The sequence below is a fragment of the Balaenoptera ricei genome, unplaced genomic scaffold, assembly GCF_028023285.1.
Source record: "Balaenoptera ricei isolate mBalRic1 unplaced genomic scaffold, mBalRic1.hap2 scaffold_149, whole genome shotgun sequence".
In the NCBI taxonomy this organism is placed as follows: Eukaryota; Metazoa; Chordata; class Mammalia; order Artiodactyla; family Balaenopteridae; genus Balaenoptera; species Balaenoptera ricei.
The window spans coordinates 435117-450354 of NW_026777452.1; the positions used below are offsets into that span (position 1 = coordinate 435117).

The window sequence follows — 15238 nt, forward strand, 5'->3', positions numbered from 1 at the left end:
CTCCCTCCGGAAAAAGCCCACACTCCACTCTTTCACCACGGCCGGGGGCGGGAGTGGGGTCGTGGGCCGGGAATGGTTCTCCGGGCCGGCCGGTCACCGGGTGCAGGGAACTTTGCTCAGCATTTGGCGGAGGGGCAAGGGTGGCCTTGCTGGGTCTAAGGGGTCTTGCCGACTCAATGGTGCCTCCCAGTGGCTTCAGGCCAACTGCCGTCGGGCAGGAGGGCCAGCCTGGCCGCGGCCGGGCTTCACCTAGAACTGTGTGGGCAGACAGGGTGGCGAATGCCCAAAGGACCGTGGGCCACGGGCCCTTAAGCCCCCGGGGCCACGTCCTTGTGGGCGTCAAGCGGGATCTGGGGCAGAGGGCCAAGCTCCTATGGGCCTGGAGGGTCCCGCCTGACCTGAGCTGCGAGGTCTCCCACGAGTCCGCCAATCCCGGGTGCCCGAGGCCTCCTGTCGCCTGCCTTGGTGGGCGGGCTGGGCCGTGCCGGAGAGGGTTGGCTGCCGGGCTGTCGGCAAGCCCCAGCACCAGGGAAGCTAAGCCTCAAGAGGCACCCCGTGGCCCCCGCAGCCTTCTACCGCCATACCACCCTGAACGCGCCCGATATCGTCTGATCCTGGAAGCTAAGCAGGGTCGGGCCTGCTTAGTACTTGGATGGGAGACCACATGGGAATACCAGGTGCTGTAGGCTTTTTTGCCTCCCACTATAAATTCTCCTTTAGGCGCCCACGGCTGATGCCGCCTCCGCCTCTGCAGGCCTCACCTCCTCAGGGCCCTCCCAACACAGCGTGCTCTGGAGGGGGCGCTCCCCGCAGGTCTGGATGGAAATGCGGCCAGAAGGCGGCCCTGGAAGATAGCCATAAACCAGCCGCTCCCGTGGTGGCTGGCCCGCAGCCAGACTGCGCCGCACGCCCAGGTGAAGGCCGTGAGGCACGCGAAGCCCTCGACCTACAACTGGCCGTCCCCACCAGCGCGCATCCACGCCGCAGCCACCTAATTGCCCGTGTGTCTCTATACAGCTCCCTCCGGAAAAAGCCCACCCTCTGCCGTTTCGCTACGGCTGGAGGCAGGAGCGGGGTCGTGGGCCGTGACTGGTTCTCCAGGTCGGCTGACCTCCAGGCATCGGAACTGTGCTTGGCGGGTGGCGTGGCTGAAAGGGTAGTTTGCTGGGGCTAAGAGGCCGTGGCAGCCCAACGGTGGATCCCAGTGGCTTTGGGCCAACTGCCGTCGAGCAGGAAGGCCGGCCCGGCCATGGCTGGGCTGCTCCTAGAACTGCGAGGGTGGACAGGTTGTGTAATGCCCAAGGGACAGCAGGCCACTGGCCCTTAAGCCTCTGAGGCCACGTCCTTGTGAGCGTCGAGCGGGATCTGAGGTGGAGCGTCAAGCGCCTACGGGTCCGGAGGTTCCCGCCCGAACAGGGCTGCAAGGTCGCCCAAGACTCTGCCACCTCTGGGTCCCCGAGGCCTCCTGTCGCCTGCCTGGGCAGGCAGCAGGGCCGTGCAGCAGAGGGCTGGTCGCCGGACTGGTGGTAATTCGCCAGCACCAGCTAAGCTGAGCCTCAAGAGTCACCCCGTGGCCCCCGCTGCCTTCTACGGCCATACCACCCTAAACGCACCCCATCTCGTCTGACCTCGGAAGCTAAGCAGGGTCGGGTCTGTTTACTACCTGGATGGGAGACCACCTGGGAATACTAGGTGCTGTAGTATTTTTTGCCCCCCGATCTGCCTTTTCTTGTCATCGCCGGTGCTCAAGGCTTCCGCTGCTCCCGCCGGGCACTGCTGCAGGCCTCATCTACTCAGGCCTCTCGCAACACAGCGTGCGCCAGAGGGGGCCCACCCAGCCGGTCTGGGTGGACATGCCGCCAGAAGGCGGCCCTGGAAGGCAGCCGCACCCCAGCCTCTCCCGGGGTGGCTGGCCCGGACCCAGACTCCGCTGCAGGCCCGGGTGAAGATCGTGAGGCCCGCGAGGCCCTCGACCTGCCCGTGGCCAACCCAACCAGCGCCCATCTGCGCCGCAGCCACCTGTCTGCCTCTGTGTCTCTCCACAGCTCCCTCCGGAAAAAGCCCACCCTCCGCTGTTTCGCCATGGCCGGGGGCGGGAGCGGGGTCCTGGGCCGGTCCGGTTCTCCGGGCCAGCCGGCCACCATGCGCTGGGAACTGTGCTCAGCGGGTGGCGTGTGGGCAAGGGTGGCCTTGCTGGGTCCAAGGGGCCGTGCCGCATCAATGGTGGCTCCCAGTGGCTTTGGGCTAACTGCCTTCAGGCAGGAGGGCCAGCCCGGCCGCGGCTGGACTGCACCTAGCACTGCGTGGGTGGACAGGGTGGGGAATGCCCAAGGGACCGTGGACCACGGACCCTTAAGCCTTCAGAGCCACGTCTTTGTGAGCGTCGAGCGGGATCTGGGGCGGTTCGCCATGCGCCTATGTGCCTGGATGTTCCCGCCAGAACTGAGCTGCTAGAGCGTCCAAGACTCCACCACACCCGGACCCCGAAGCCTGCTATCGCCTGCCTGGGCGGGCCGCAGGGCCGTGCTGCAGAGGGCTGGTCGCCGGACTGGCGGTAATTTGCCAGCACCAGGTAAGCTGAGCCTCAAGAGGCACCCCGTGGGCCCCGCTGCCTTCTATGGCCATACCACCCTATACGCACCCCATCTCGTCTGATTTCCAAAGCTAAGCAGGGTCGGGTCTGTTTACTACCTGGATGGGAGACCACCTGGGAATACTAGGTGCTGTAGTATTTTTTGCCCCCCGATTGCCCTTTTCTTGTAGTGGCCGGTACTCAAGGCTTCCTCTGCCCCCGCCGGGCACTGCTGCAGGCCTCATCTACTCAGGCCTCTCCCGACACAGCGTGCGCCGGAGGGGGCCATCCCCGCCGGTCTGGCTGGACATGCCCCCAGAAGGCGGCCCTGGAAGGCAACCGCACGCCAGCCGCTGCCGGGGTGGCTGGCCCGGACCCAGACACCGCCGCAGGCCCGGGTGAAGATCGTGAGGCCCGCGAGGCCCTCGACCTGCACCTGGCCGACCACACCAGCGCCCCTCCACGCCGCAGCCACCCGTCTGCCCGTGTGTCTCTCCACAGCTCCCTCCGGAAAAAGCCCACACTCCACTCTTTCACCACGGCCGGGGGCGGGAGTGGGGTCGTGGGCCGGGAATGGTTCTCCGGGCCGGCCGGTCACCGGGTGCAGGGAACTTTGCTCAGCATTTGGCGGAGGGGCAAGGGTGGCCTTGCTGGGTCTAAGGGGTCTTGCCGACTCAATGGTGCCTCCCAGTGGCTTCAGGCCAACTGCCGTCGGGCAGGAGGGCCAGCCTGGCCGCGGCCGGGCTTCACCTAGAACTGTGTGGGCAGACAGGGTGGCGAATGCCCAAAGGACCGTGGGCCACGGGCCCTTAAGCCCCCGGGGCCACGTCCTTGTGGGCGTCAAGCGGGATCTGGGGCAGAGGGCCAAGCTCCTATGGGCCTGGAGGGTCCCACCTGACCTGAGCTGCGAGGTCTCCCACGAGTCCGCCAATCCCGGGTGCCCGAGGCCTCCTGTCGCCTGCCTTGGTGGGCGGGCTGGGCCGTGCCGGAGAGGGTTGGCTGCCGGGCTGTCGGCAAGCCCCAGCACCAGGGAAGCTAAGCCTCAAGAGGCACCCCGTGGCCCCCGCAGCCTTCTACCGCCATACCACCCTGAACGCGCCCGATATCGTCTGATCCTGGAAGCTAAGCAGGGTCGGGCCTGCTTAGTACTTGGATGGGAGACCACATGGGAATACCAGGTGCTGTAGGCTTTTTTGCCTCCCACTATAAATTCTCCTTTAGGCGCCCACGGCTGATGCCGCCTCCGCCTCTGCAGGCCTCACCTCCTCAGGGCCCTCCCAACACAGCGTGCTCTGGAGGGGGCGCTCCCCGCAGGTCTGGATGGAAATGCGGCCAGAAGGCGGCCCTGGAAGATAGCCATAAACCAGCCGCTCCCGTGGTGGCTGGCCCGCAGCCAGACTGCGCCGCACGCCCAGGTGAAGGCCGTGAGGCACGCGAAGCCCTCGACCTACAACTGGCCGTCCCCACCAGCGCGCATCCACGCCGCAGCCACCTAATTGCCCGTGTGTCTCTATACAGCTCCCTCCGGAAAAAGCCCACCCTCTGCCGTTTCGCTACGGCTGGAGGCAGGAGCGGGGTCGTGGGCCGTGACTGGTTCTCCAGGTCGGCTGACCTCCAGGCATCGGAACTGTGCTTGGCGGGTGGCGTGGCTGAAAGGGTAGTTTGCTGGGGCTAAGAGGCCGTGGCAGCCCAACGGTGGATCCCAGTGGCTTTGGGCCAACTGCCGTCGAGCAGGAAGGCCGGCCCGGCCATGGCTGGGCTGCTCCTAGAACTGCGAGGGTGGACAGGTTGTGTAATGCCCAAGGGACAGCAGGCCACTGGCCCTTAAGCCTCTGAGGCCACGTCCTTGTGAGCGTCGAGCGGGATCTGAGGTGGAGCGTCAAGCGCCTACGGGTCCGGAGGTTCCCGCCCGAACAGGGCTGCAAGGTCGCCCAAGACTCTGCCACCTCCGGGTCCCCGAGGCCTCCTGTCGCCTGCCTGGGCAGGCAGCAGGGCCGTGCAGCAGAGGGCTGGTCGCCGGACTGGTGGTAATTCGCCAGCACCAGCTAAGCTGAGCCTCAAGAGTCACCCCGTGGCCCCCGCTGCCTTCTACGGCCATACCACCCTAAACGCACCCCATCTCGTCTGACCTCGGAAGCTAAGCAGGGTCGGGTCTGTTTACTACCTGGATGGGAGACCACCTGGGAATACTAGGTGCTGTAGTATTTTTTGCCCCCCGATCTGCCTTTTCTTGTCATCGCCGGTGCTCAAGGCTTCCGCTGCTCCCGCCGGGCACTGCTGCAGGCCTCATCTACTCAGGCCTCTCGCAACACAGCGTGCGCCAGAGGGGGCCCACCCAGCCGGTCTGGGTGGACATGCCGCCAGAAGGCGGCCCTGGAAGGCAGCCGCACCCCAGCCTCTCCCGGGGTGGCTGGCCCGGACCCAGACTCCGCTGCAGGCCCGGGTGAAGATCGTGAGGCCCGCGAGGCCCTCGACCTGCCCGTGGCCAACCCAACCAGCGCCCATCTGCGCCGCAGCCACCTGTCTGCCTCTGTGTCTCTCCACAGCTCCCTCCGGAAAAAGCCCACCCTCCGCTGTTTCGCCATGGCCGGGGGCGGGAGCGGGGTCCTGGGCCGGTCCGGTTCTCCGGGCCAGCCGGCCACCATGCGCTGGGAACTGTGCTCAGCGGGTGGCGTGTGGGCAAGGGTGGCCTTGCTGGGTCCAAGGGGCCGTGCCGCATCAATGGTGGCTCCCAGTGGCTTTGGGCTAACTGCCTTCAGGCAGGAGGGCCAGCCCGGCCGCGGCTGGACTGCACCTAGCACTGCGTGGGTGGACAGGGTGGGGAATGCCCAAGGGACCGTGGACCACGGACCCTTAAGCCTTCAGAGCCACGTCTTTGTGAGCGTCGAGCGGGATCTGGGGCGGTTCGCCATGCGCCTATGTGCCTGGATGTTCCCGCCAGAACTGAGCTGCTAGAGCGTCCAAGACTCCACCACACCCGGACCCCGAAGCCTGCTATCGCCTGCCTGGGCGGGCCGCAGGGCCGTGCTGCAGAGGGCTGGTCGCCGGACTGGCGGTAATTTGCCAGCACCAGGTAAGCTGAGCCTCAAGAGGCACCCCGTGGGCCCCGCTGCCTTCTATGGCCATACCACCCTATACGCACCCCATCTCGTCTGATTTCCGAAGCTAAGCAGGGTCGGGTCTGTTTACTACCTGGATGGGAGACCACCTGGGAATACTAGGTGCTGTAGTATTTTTTGCCCCCCGATTGCCCTTTTCTTGTAGTGGCCGGTACTCAAGGCTTCCTCTGCCCCCGCCGGGCACTGCTGCAGGCCTCATCTACTCAGGCCTCTCCCGACACAGCGTGCGCCGGAGGGGGCCATCCCCGCCGGTCTGGCTGGACATGCCCCCAGAAGGCGGCCCTGGAAGGCAACCGCACGCCAGCCGCTGCCGGGGTGGCTGGCCCGGACCCAGACACCGCCGCAGGCCCGGGTGAAGATCGTGAGGCCCGCGAGGCCCTCGACCTGCACCTGGCCGACCACACCAGCGCCCCTCCACGCCGCAGCCACCCGTCTGCCCGTGTGTCTCTCCACAGCTCCCTCCGGAAAAAGCCCACACTCCACTCTTTCACCACGGCCGGGGGCGGGAGTGGGGTCGTGGGCCGGGAATGGTTCTCCGGGCCGGCCGGTCACCGGGTGCAGGGAACTTTGCTCAGCATTTGGCGGAGGGGCAAGGGTGGCCTTGCTGGGTCTAAGGGGTCTTGCCGACTCAATGGTGCCACCCAGTGGCTTCAGGCCAACTGCCGTCGGGCAGGAGGGCCAGCCTGGCCGCGGCCGGGCTTCACCTAGAACTGTGTGGGCAGACAGGGTGGCGAATGCCCAAAGGACCGTGGGCCACGGGCCCTTAAGCCCCCGGGGCCACGTCCTTGTGGGCGTCAAGCGGGATCTGGGGCAGAGGGCCAAGCTCCTATGGGCCTGGAGGGTCCCGCCTGACCTGAGCTGCGAGGTCTCCCACGAGTCCGCCAATCCCGGGTGCCCGAGGCCTCCTGTCGCCTGCCTTGGTGGGCGGGCTGGGCCGTGCCGGAGAGGGTTGGCTGCCGGGCTGTCGGCAAGCCCCAGCACCAGGGAAGCTAAGCCTCAAGAGGCACCCCGTGGCCCCCGCAGCCTTCTACCGCCATACCACCCTGAACGCGCCCGATATCGTCTGATCCTGGAAGCTAAGCAGGGTCGGGCCTGCTTAGTACTTGGATGGGAGACCACATGGGAATACCAGGTGCTGTAGGCTTTTTTGCCTCCCACTATAAATTCTCCTTTAGGCGCCCACGGCTGATGCCGCCTCCGCCTCTGCAGGCCTCACCTCCTCAGGGCCCTCCCAACACAGCGTGCTCTGGAGGGGGCGCTCCCCGCAGGTCTGGATGGAAATGCGGCCAGAAGGCGGCCCTGGAAGATAGCCATAAACCAGCCGCTCCCGTGGTGGCTGGCCCGCAGCCAGACTGCGCCGCACGCCCAGGTGAAGGCCGTGAGGCACGCGAAGCCCTCGACCTACAACTGGCCGTCCCCACCAGCGCGCATCCACGCCGCAGCCACCTAATTGCCCGTGTGTCTCTATACAGCTCCCTCCGGAAAAAGCCCACCCTCTGCCGTTTCGCTACGGCTGGAGGCAGGAGCGGGGTCGTGGGCCGTGACTGGTTCTCCAGGTCGGCTGACCTCCAGGCATCGGAACTGTGCTTGGCGGGTGGCGTGGCTGAAAGGGTAGTTTGCTGGGGCTAAGAGGCCGTGGCAGCCCAACGGTGGATCCCAGTGGCTTTGGGCCAACTGCCGTCGAGCAGGAAGGCCGGCCCGGCCATGGCTGGGCTGCTCCTAGAACTGCGAGGGTGGACAGGTTGTGTAATGCCCAAGGGACAGCAGGCCACTGGCCCTTAAGCCTCTGAGGCCACGTCCTTGTGAGCGTCGAGCGGGATCTGAGGTGGAGCGTCAAGCGCCTACGGGTCCGGAGGTTCCCGCCCGAACAGGGCTGCAAGGTCGCCCAAGACTCTGCCACCTCCGGGTCCCCGAGGCCTCCTGTCGCCTGCCTGGGCAGGCAGCAGGGCCGTGCAGCAGAGGGCTGGTCGCCGGACTGGTGGTAATTCGCCAGCACCAGCTAAGCTGAGCCTCAAGAGTCACCCCGTGGCCCCCGCTGCCTTCTACGGCCATACCACCCTAAACGCACCCCATCTCGTCTGACCTCGGAAGCTAAGCAGGGTCGGGTCTGTTTACTACCTGGATGGGAGACCACCTGGGAATACTAGGTGCTGTAGTATTTTTTGCCCCCCGATCTGCCTTTTCTTGTCATCGCCGGTGCTCAAGGCTTCCGCTGCTCCCGCCGGGCACTGCTGCAGGCCTCATCTACTCAGGCCTCTCGCAACACAGCGTGCGCCAGAGGGGGCCCACCCAGCCGGTCTGGGTGGACATGCCGCCAGAAGGCGGCCCTGGAAGGCAGCCGCACCCCAGCCTCTCCCGGGGTGGCTGGCCCGGACCCAGACTCCGCTGCAGGCCCGGGTGAAGATCGTGAGGCCCGCGAGGCCCTCGACCTGCCCGTGGCCAACCCAACCAGCGCCCATCTGCGCCGCAGCCACCTGTCTGCCTCTGTGTCTCTCCACAGCTCCCTCCGGAAAAAGCCCACCCTCCGCTGTTTCGCCATGGCCGGGGGCGGGAGCGGGGTCCTGGGCCGGTCCGGTTCTCCGGGCCAGCCGGCCACCATGCGCTGGGAACTGTGCTCAGCGGGTGGCGTGTGGGCAAGGGTGGCCTTGCTGGGTCCAAGGGGCCGTGCCGCATCAATGGTGGCTCCCAGTGGCTTTGGGCTAACTGCCTTCAGGCAGGAGGGCCAGCCCGGCCGCGGCTGGACTGCACCTAGCACTGCGTGGGTGGACAGGGTGGGGAATGCCCAAGGGACCGTGGACCACGGACCCTTAAGCCTTCAGAGCCACGTCTTTGTGAGCGTCGAGCGGGATCTGGGGCGGTTCGCCATGCGCCTATGTGCCTGGATGTTCCCGCCAGAACTGAGCTGCTAGAGCGTCCAAGACTCCACCACACCCGGACCCCGAAGCCTGCTATCGCCTGCCTGGGCGGGCCGCAGGGCCGTGCTGCAGAGGGCTGGTCGCCGGACTGGCGGTAATTTGCCAGCACCAGGTAAGCTGAGCCTCAAGAGGCACCCCGTGGGCCCCGCTGCCTTCTATGGCCATACCACCCTATACGCACCCCATCTCGTCTGATTTCCGAAGCTAAGCAGGGTCGGGTCTGTTTACTACCTGGATGGGAGACCACCTGGGAATACTAGGTGCTGTAGTATTTTTTGCCCCCCGATTGCCCTTTTCTTGTAGTGGCCGGTACTCAAGGCTTCCTCTGCCCCCGCCGGGCACTGCTGCAGGCCTCATCTACTCAGGCCTCTCCCGACACAGCGTGCGCCGGAGGGGGCCATCCCCGCCGGTCTGGCTGGACATGCCCCCAGAAGGCGGCCCTGGAAGGCAACCGCACGCCAGCCGCTGCCGGGGTGGCTGGCCCGGACCCAGACACCGCCGCAGGCCCGGGTGAAGATCGTGAGGCCCGCGAGGCCCTCGACCTGCACCTGGCCGACCACACCAGCGCCCCTCCACGCCGCAGCCACCCGTCTGCCCGTGTGTCTCTCCACAGCTCCCTCCGGAAAAAGCCCACGCTCCACTCTTTCACCACGGCCGGGGGCGGGAGTGGGGTCGTGGGCCGGGAATGGTTCTCCGGGCCGGCCGGTCACCGGGTGCAGGGAACTTTGCTCAGCATTTGGCGGAGGGGCAAGGGTGGCCTTGCTGGGTCTAAGGGGTCTTGCCGACTCAATGGTGCCTCCCAGTGGCTTCAGGCCAACTGCCGTCGGGCAGGAGGGCCAGCCTGGCCGCGGCCGGGCTTCACCTAGAACTGTGTGGGCAGACAGGGTGGCGAATGCCCAAAGGACCGTGGGCCACGGGCCCTTAAGCCCCCGGGGCCACGTCCTTGTGGGCGTCAAGCGGGATCTGGGGCAGAGGGCCAAGCTCCTATGGGCCTGGAGGGTCCCGCCTGACCTGAGCTGCGAGGTCTCCCACGAGTCCGCCAATCCCGGGTGCCCGAGGCCTCCTGTCGCCTGCCTTGGTGGGCGGGCTGGGCCGTGCCGGAGAGGGTTGGCTGCCGGGCTGTCGGCAAGCCCCAGCACCAGGGAAGCTAAGCCTCAAGAGGCACCCCGTGGCCCCCGCAGCCTTCTACCGCCATACCACCCTGAACGCGCCCGATATCGTCTGATCCTGGAAGCTAAGCAGGGTCGGGCCTGCTTAGTACTTGGATGGGAGACCACATGGGAATACCAGGTGCTGTAGGCTTTTTTGCCTCCCACTATAAATTCTCCTTTAGGCGCCCACGGCTGATGCCGCCTCCGCCTCTGCAGGCCTCACCTCCTCAGGGCCCTCCCAACACAGCGTGCTCTGGAGGGGGCGCTCCCCGCAGGTCTGGATGGAAATGCGGCCAGAAGGCGGCCCTGGAAGATAGCCATAAACCAGCCGCTCCCGTGGTGGCTGGCCCGCAGCCAGACTGCGCCGCACGCCCAGGTGAAGGCCGTGAGGCACGCGAAGCCCTCCACCTACAACTGGCCGTCCCCACCAGCGCGCATCCACGCCGCAGCCACCTAATTGCCCGTGTGTCTCTATACAGCTCCCTCCGGAAAAAGCCCACCCTCTGCCGTTTCGCTACGGCTGGAGGCAGGAGCGGGGTCGTGGGCCGTGACTGGTTCTCCAGGTCGGCTGACCTCCAGGCATCGGAACTGTGCTTGGCGGGTGGCGTGGCTGAAAGGGTAGTTTGCTGGGGCTAAGAGGCCGTGGCAGCCCAACGGTGGATCCCAGTGGCTTTGGGCCAACTGCCGTCGAGCAGGAAGGCCGGCCCGGCCATGGCTGGGCTGCTCCTAGAACTGCGAGGGTGGACAGGTTGTGTAATGCCCAAGGGACAGCAGGCCACTGGCCCTTAAGCCTCTGAGGCCACGTCCTTGTGAGCGTCGAGCGGGATCTGAGGTGGAGCGTCAAGCGCCTACGGGTCCGGAGGTTCCCGCCCGAACAGGGCTGCAAGGTCGCCCAAGACTCTGCCACCTCCGGGTCCCCGAGGCCTCCTGTCGCCTGCCTGGGCAGGCAGCAGGGCCGTGCAGCAGAGGGCTGGTCGCCGGACTGGTGGTAATTCGCCAGCACCAGCTAAGCTGAGCCTCAAGAGTCACCCCGTGGCCCCCGCTGCCTTCTACGGCCATACCACCCTAAACGCACCCCATCTCGTCTGACCTCGGAAGCTAAGCAGGGTCGGGTCTGTTTACTACCTGGATGGGAGACCACCTGGGAATACTAGGTGCTGTAGTATTTTTTGCCCCCCGATCTGCCTTTTCTTGTCATCGCCGGTGCTCAAGGCTTCCGCTGCTCCCGCCGGGCACTGCTGCAGGCCTCATCTACTCAGGCCTCTCGCAACACAGCGTGCGCCAGAGGGGGCCCACCCAGCCGGTCTGGGTGGACATGCCGCCAGAAGGCGGCCCTGGAAGGCAGCCGCACCCCAGCCTCTCCCGGGGTGGCTGGCCCGGACCCAGACTCCGCTGCAGGCCCGGGTGAAGATCGTGAGGCCCGCGAGGCCCTCGACCTGCCCGTGGCCAACCCAACCAGCGCCCATCTGCGCCGCAGCCACCTGTCTGCCTCTGTGTCTCTCCACAGCTCCCTCCGGAAAAAGCCCACCCTCCGCTGTTTCGCCATGGCCGGGGGCGGGAGCGGGGTCCTGGGCCGGTCCGGTTCTCCGGGCCAGCCGGCCACCATGCGCTGGGAACTGTGCTCAGCGGGTGGCGTGTGGGCAAGGGTGGCCTTGCTGGGTCCAAGGGGCCGTGCCGCATCAATGGTGGCTCCCAGTGGCTTTGGGCTAACTGCCTTCAGGCAGGAGGGCCAGCCCGGCCGCGGCTGGACTGCACCTAGCACTGCGTGGGTGGACAGGGTGGGGAATGCCCAAGGGACCGTGGACCACGGACCCTTAAGCCTTCAGAGCCACGTCTTTGTGAGCGTCGAGCGGGATCTGGGGCGGTTCGCCATGCGCCTATGTGCCTGGATGTTCCCGCCAGAACTGAGCTGCTAGAGCGTCCAAGACTCCACCACACCCGGACCCCGAAGCCTGCTATCGCCTGCCTGGGCGGGCCGCAGGGCCGTGCTGCAGAGGGCTGGTCGCCGGACTGGCGGTAATTTGCCAGCACCAGGTAAGCTGAGCCTCAAGAGGCACCCCGTGGGCCCCGCTGCCTTCTATGGCCATACCACCCTATACGCACCCCATCTCGTCTGATTTCCGAAGCTAAGCAGGGTCGGGTCTGTTTACTACCTGGATGGGAGACCACCTGGGAATACTAGGTGCTGTAGTATTTTTTGCCCCCCGATTGCCCTTTTCTTGTAGTGGCCGGTACTCAAGGCTTCCTCTGCCCCCGCCGGGCACTGCTGCAGGCCTCATCTACTCAGGCCTCTCCCGACACAGCGTGCGCCGGAGGGGGCCATCCCCGCCGGTCTGGCTGGACATGCCCCCAGAAGGCGGCCCTGGAAGGCAACCGCACGCCAGCCGCTGCCGGGGTGGCTGGCCCGGACCCAGACACCGCCGCAGGCCCGGGTGAAGATCGTGAGGCCCGCGAGGCCCTCGACCTGCACCTGGCCGACCACACCAGCGCCCCTCCACGCCGCAGCCACCCGTCTGCCCGTGTGTCTCTCCACAGCTCCCTCCGGAAAAAGCCCACACTCCACTCTTTCACCACGGCCGGGGGCGGGAGTGGGGTCGTGGGCCGGGAATGGTTCTCCGGGCCGGCCGGTCACCGGGTGCAGGGAACTTTGCTCAGCATTTGGCGGAGGGGCAAGGGTGGCCTTGCTGGGTCTAAGGGGTCTTGCCGACTCAATGGTGCCTCCCAGTGGCTTCAGGCCAACTGCCGTCGGGCAGGAGGGCCAGCCTGGCCGCGGCCGGGCTTCACCTAGAACTGTGTGGGCAGACAGGGTGGCGAATGCCCAAAGGACCGTGGGCCACGGGCCCTTAAGCCCCCGGGGCCACGTCCTTGTGGGCGTCAAGCGGGATCTGGGGCAGAGGGCCAAGCTCCTATGGGCCTGGAGGGTCCCGCCTGACCTGAGCTGCGAGGTCTCCCACGAGTCCGCCAATCCCGGGTGCCCGAGGCCTCCTGTCGCCTGCCTTGGTGGGCGGGCTGGGCCGTGCCGGAGAGGGTTGGCTGCCGGGCTGTCGGCAAGCCCCAGCACCAGGGAAGCTAAGCCTCAAGAGGCACCCCGTGGCCCCCGCAGCCTTCTACCGCCATACCACCCTGAACGCGCCCGATATCGTCTGATCCTGGAAGCTAAGCAGGGTCGGGCCTGCTTAGTACTTGGATGGGAGACCACATGGGAATACCAGGTGCTGTAGGCTTTTTTGCCTCCCACTATAAATTCTCCTTTAGGCGCCCACGGCTGATGCCGCCTCCGCCTCTGCAGGCCTCACCTCCTCAGGGCCCTCCCAACACAGCGTGCTCTGGAGGGGGCGCTCCCCGCAGGTCTGGATGGAAATGCGGCCAGAAGGCGGCCCTGGAAGATAGCCATAAACCAGCCGCTCCCGTGGTGGCTGGCCCGCAGCCAGACTGCGCCGCACGCCCAGGTGAAGGCCGTGAGGCACGCGAAGCCCTCCACCTACAACTGGCCGTCCCCACCAGCGCGCATCCACGCCGCAGCCACCTAATTGCCCGTGTGTCTCTATACAGCTCCCTCCGGAAAAAGCCCACCCTCTGCCGTTTCGCTACGGCTGGAGGCAGGAGCGGGGTCGTGGGCCGTGACTGGTTCTCCAGGTCGGCTGACCTCCAGGCATCGGAACTGTGCTTGGCGGGTGGCGTGGCTGAAAGGGTAGTTTGCTGGGGCTAAGAGGCCGTGGCAGCCCAACGGTGGATCCCAGTGGCTTTGGGCCAACTGCCGTCGAGCAGGAAGGCCGGCCCGGCCATGGCTGGGCTGCTCCTAGAACTGCGAGGGTGGACAGGTTGTGTAATGCCCAAGGGACAGCAGGCCACTGGCCCTTAAGCCTCTGAGGCCACGTCCTTGTGAGCGTCGAGCGGGATCTGAGGTGGAGCGTCAAGCGCCTACGGGTCCGGAGGTTCCCGCCCGAACAGGGCTGCAAGGTCGCCCAAGACTCTGCCACCTCCGGGTCCCCGAGGCCTCCTGTCGCCTGCCTGGGCAGGCAGCAGGGCCGTGCAGCAGAGGGCTGGTCGCCGGACTGGTGGTAATTCGCCAGCACCAGCTAAGCTGAGCCTCAAGAGTCACCCCGTGGCCCCCGCTGCCTTCTACGGCCATACCACCCTAAACGCACCCCATCTCGTCTGACCTCGGAAGCTAAGCAGGGTCGGGTCTGTTTACTACCTGGATGGGAGACCACCTGGGAATACTAGGTGCTGTAGTATTTTTTGCCCCCCGATCTGCCTTTTCTTGTCATCGCCGGTGCTCAAGGCTTCCGCTGCTCCCGCCGGGCACTGCTGCAGGCCTCATCTACTCAGGCCTCTCGCAACACAGCGTGCGCCAGAGGGGGCCCACCCAGCCGGTCTGGGTGGACATGCCGCCAGAAGGCGGCCCTGGAAGGCAGCCGCACCCCAGCCTCTCCCGGGGTGGCTGGCCCGGACCCAGACTCCGCTGCAGGCCCGGGTGAAGATCGTGAGGCCCGCGAGGCCCTCGACCTGCCCGTGGCCAACCCAACCAGCGCCCATCTGCGCCGCAGCCACCTGTCTGCCTCTGTGTCTCTCCACAGCTCCCTCCGGAAAAAGCCCACCCTCCGCTGTTTCGCCATGGCCGGGGGCGGGAGCGGGGTCCTGGGCCGGTCCGGTTCTCCGGGCCAGCCGGCCACCATGCGCTGGGAACTGTGCTCAGCGGGTGGCGTGTGGGCAAGGGTGGCCTTGCTGGGTCCAAGGGGCCGTGCCGCATCAATGGTGGCTCCCAGTGGCTTTGGGCTAACTGCCTTCAGGCAGGAGGGCCAGCCCGGCCGCGGCTGGACTGCACCTAGCACTGCGTGGGTGGACAGGGTGGGGAATGCCCAAGGGACCGTGGACCACGGACCCTTAAGCCTTCAGAGCCACGTCTTTGTGAGCGTCGAGCGGGATCTGGGGCGGTTCGCCATGCGCCTATGTGCCTGGATGTTCCCGCCAGAACTGAGCTGCTAGAGCGTCCAAGACTCCACCACACCCGGACCCCGAAGCCTGCTATCGCCTGCCTGGGCGGGCCGCAGGGCCGTGCTGCAGAGGGCTGGTCGCCGGACTGGCGGTAATTTGCCAGCACCAGGTAAGCTGAGCCTCAAGAGGCACCCCGTGGGCCCCGCTGCCTTCTATGGCCATACCACCCTATACGCACCCCATCTCGTCTGATTTCCGAAGCTAAGCAGGGTCGGGTCTGTTTACTACCTGGATGGGAGACCACCTGGGAATACTAGGTGCTGTAGTATTTTTTGCCCCCCGATTGCCCTTTTCTTGTAGTGGCCGGTACTCAAGGCTTCCTCTGCCCCCGCCGGGCACTGCTGCAGGCCTCATCTACTCAGGCCTCTCCCGACACAGCGTGCGCCGGAGGGGGCCATCCCCGCCGGTCTGGCTGGACATGCCCCCAGAAGGCGGCCCTGGAAGGCAACCGCACGCCAGCCGCTGCCGGGGTGGCTGGCCCGG

At 66.5% G+C, this 15238-nt stretch overlaps 15 pseudogenes; all 15 read left to right on the forward strand.

The window, feature by feature from the left end:
• The first annotated feature begins 570 nt into the window (after positions 1–570).
• LOC132358499 (5S ribosomal RNA) lies at positions 571–689 on the forward strand (annotated as a pseudogene).
• An 896-nt stretch (positions 690–1585) lies between these two features.
• LOC132358325 (5S ribosomal RNA) lies at positions 1586–1704 on the forward strand (annotated as a pseudogene).
• A 909-nt stretch (positions 1705–2613) lies between these two features.
• LOC132358222 (5S ribosomal RNA) lies at positions 2614–2732 on the forward strand (annotated as a pseudogene).
• Positions 2733–3643: 911 nt separating this feature from the next.
• LOC132358500 (5S ribosomal RNA) lies at positions 3644–3762 on the forward strand (annotated as a pseudogene).
• Positions 3763–4658: 896 nt separating this feature from the next.
• LOC132358326 (5S ribosomal RNA) lies at positions 4659–4777 on the forward strand (annotated as a pseudogene).
• A 909-nt stretch (positions 4778–5686) lies between these two features.
• Positions 5687–5805, forward strand: LOC132358724 (5S ribosomal RNA; annotated as a pseudogene).
• A 911-nt stretch (positions 5806–6716) lies between these two features.
• LOC132358501 (5S ribosomal RNA) lies at positions 6717–6835 on the forward strand (annotated as a pseudogene).
• Positions 6836–7731: 896 nt separating this feature from the next.
• On the forward strand, positions 7732–7850 carry LOC132358327 (5S ribosomal RNA; annotated as a pseudogene).
• Positions 7851–8759: 909 nt separating this feature from the next.
• Positions 8760–8878, forward strand: LOC132358725 (5S ribosomal RNA; annotated as a pseudogene).
• Positions 8879–9789: 911 nt separating this feature from the next.
• On the forward strand, positions 9790–9908 carry LOC132358502 (5S ribosomal RNA; annotated as a pseudogene).
• Positions 9909–10804: 896 nt separating this feature from the next.
• On the forward strand, positions 10805–10923 carry LOC132358328 (5S ribosomal RNA; annotated as a pseudogene).
• A 909-nt stretch (positions 10924–11832) lies between these two features.
• On the forward strand, positions 11833–11951 carry LOC132358726 (5S ribosomal RNA; annotated as a pseudogene).
• A 911-nt stretch (positions 11952–12862) lies between these two features.
• LOC132358504 (5S ribosomal RNA) lies at positions 12863–12981 on the forward strand (annotated as a pseudogene).
• An 896-nt stretch (positions 12982–13877) lies between these two features.
• Positions 13878–13996, forward strand: LOC132358330 (5S ribosomal RNA; annotated as a pseudogene).
• Positions 13997–14905: 909 nt separating this feature from the next.
• Positions 14906–15024, forward strand: LOC132358727 (5S ribosomal RNA; annotated as a pseudogene).
• The last annotated feature ends 214 nt before the right edge of the window (positions 15025–15238 follow it).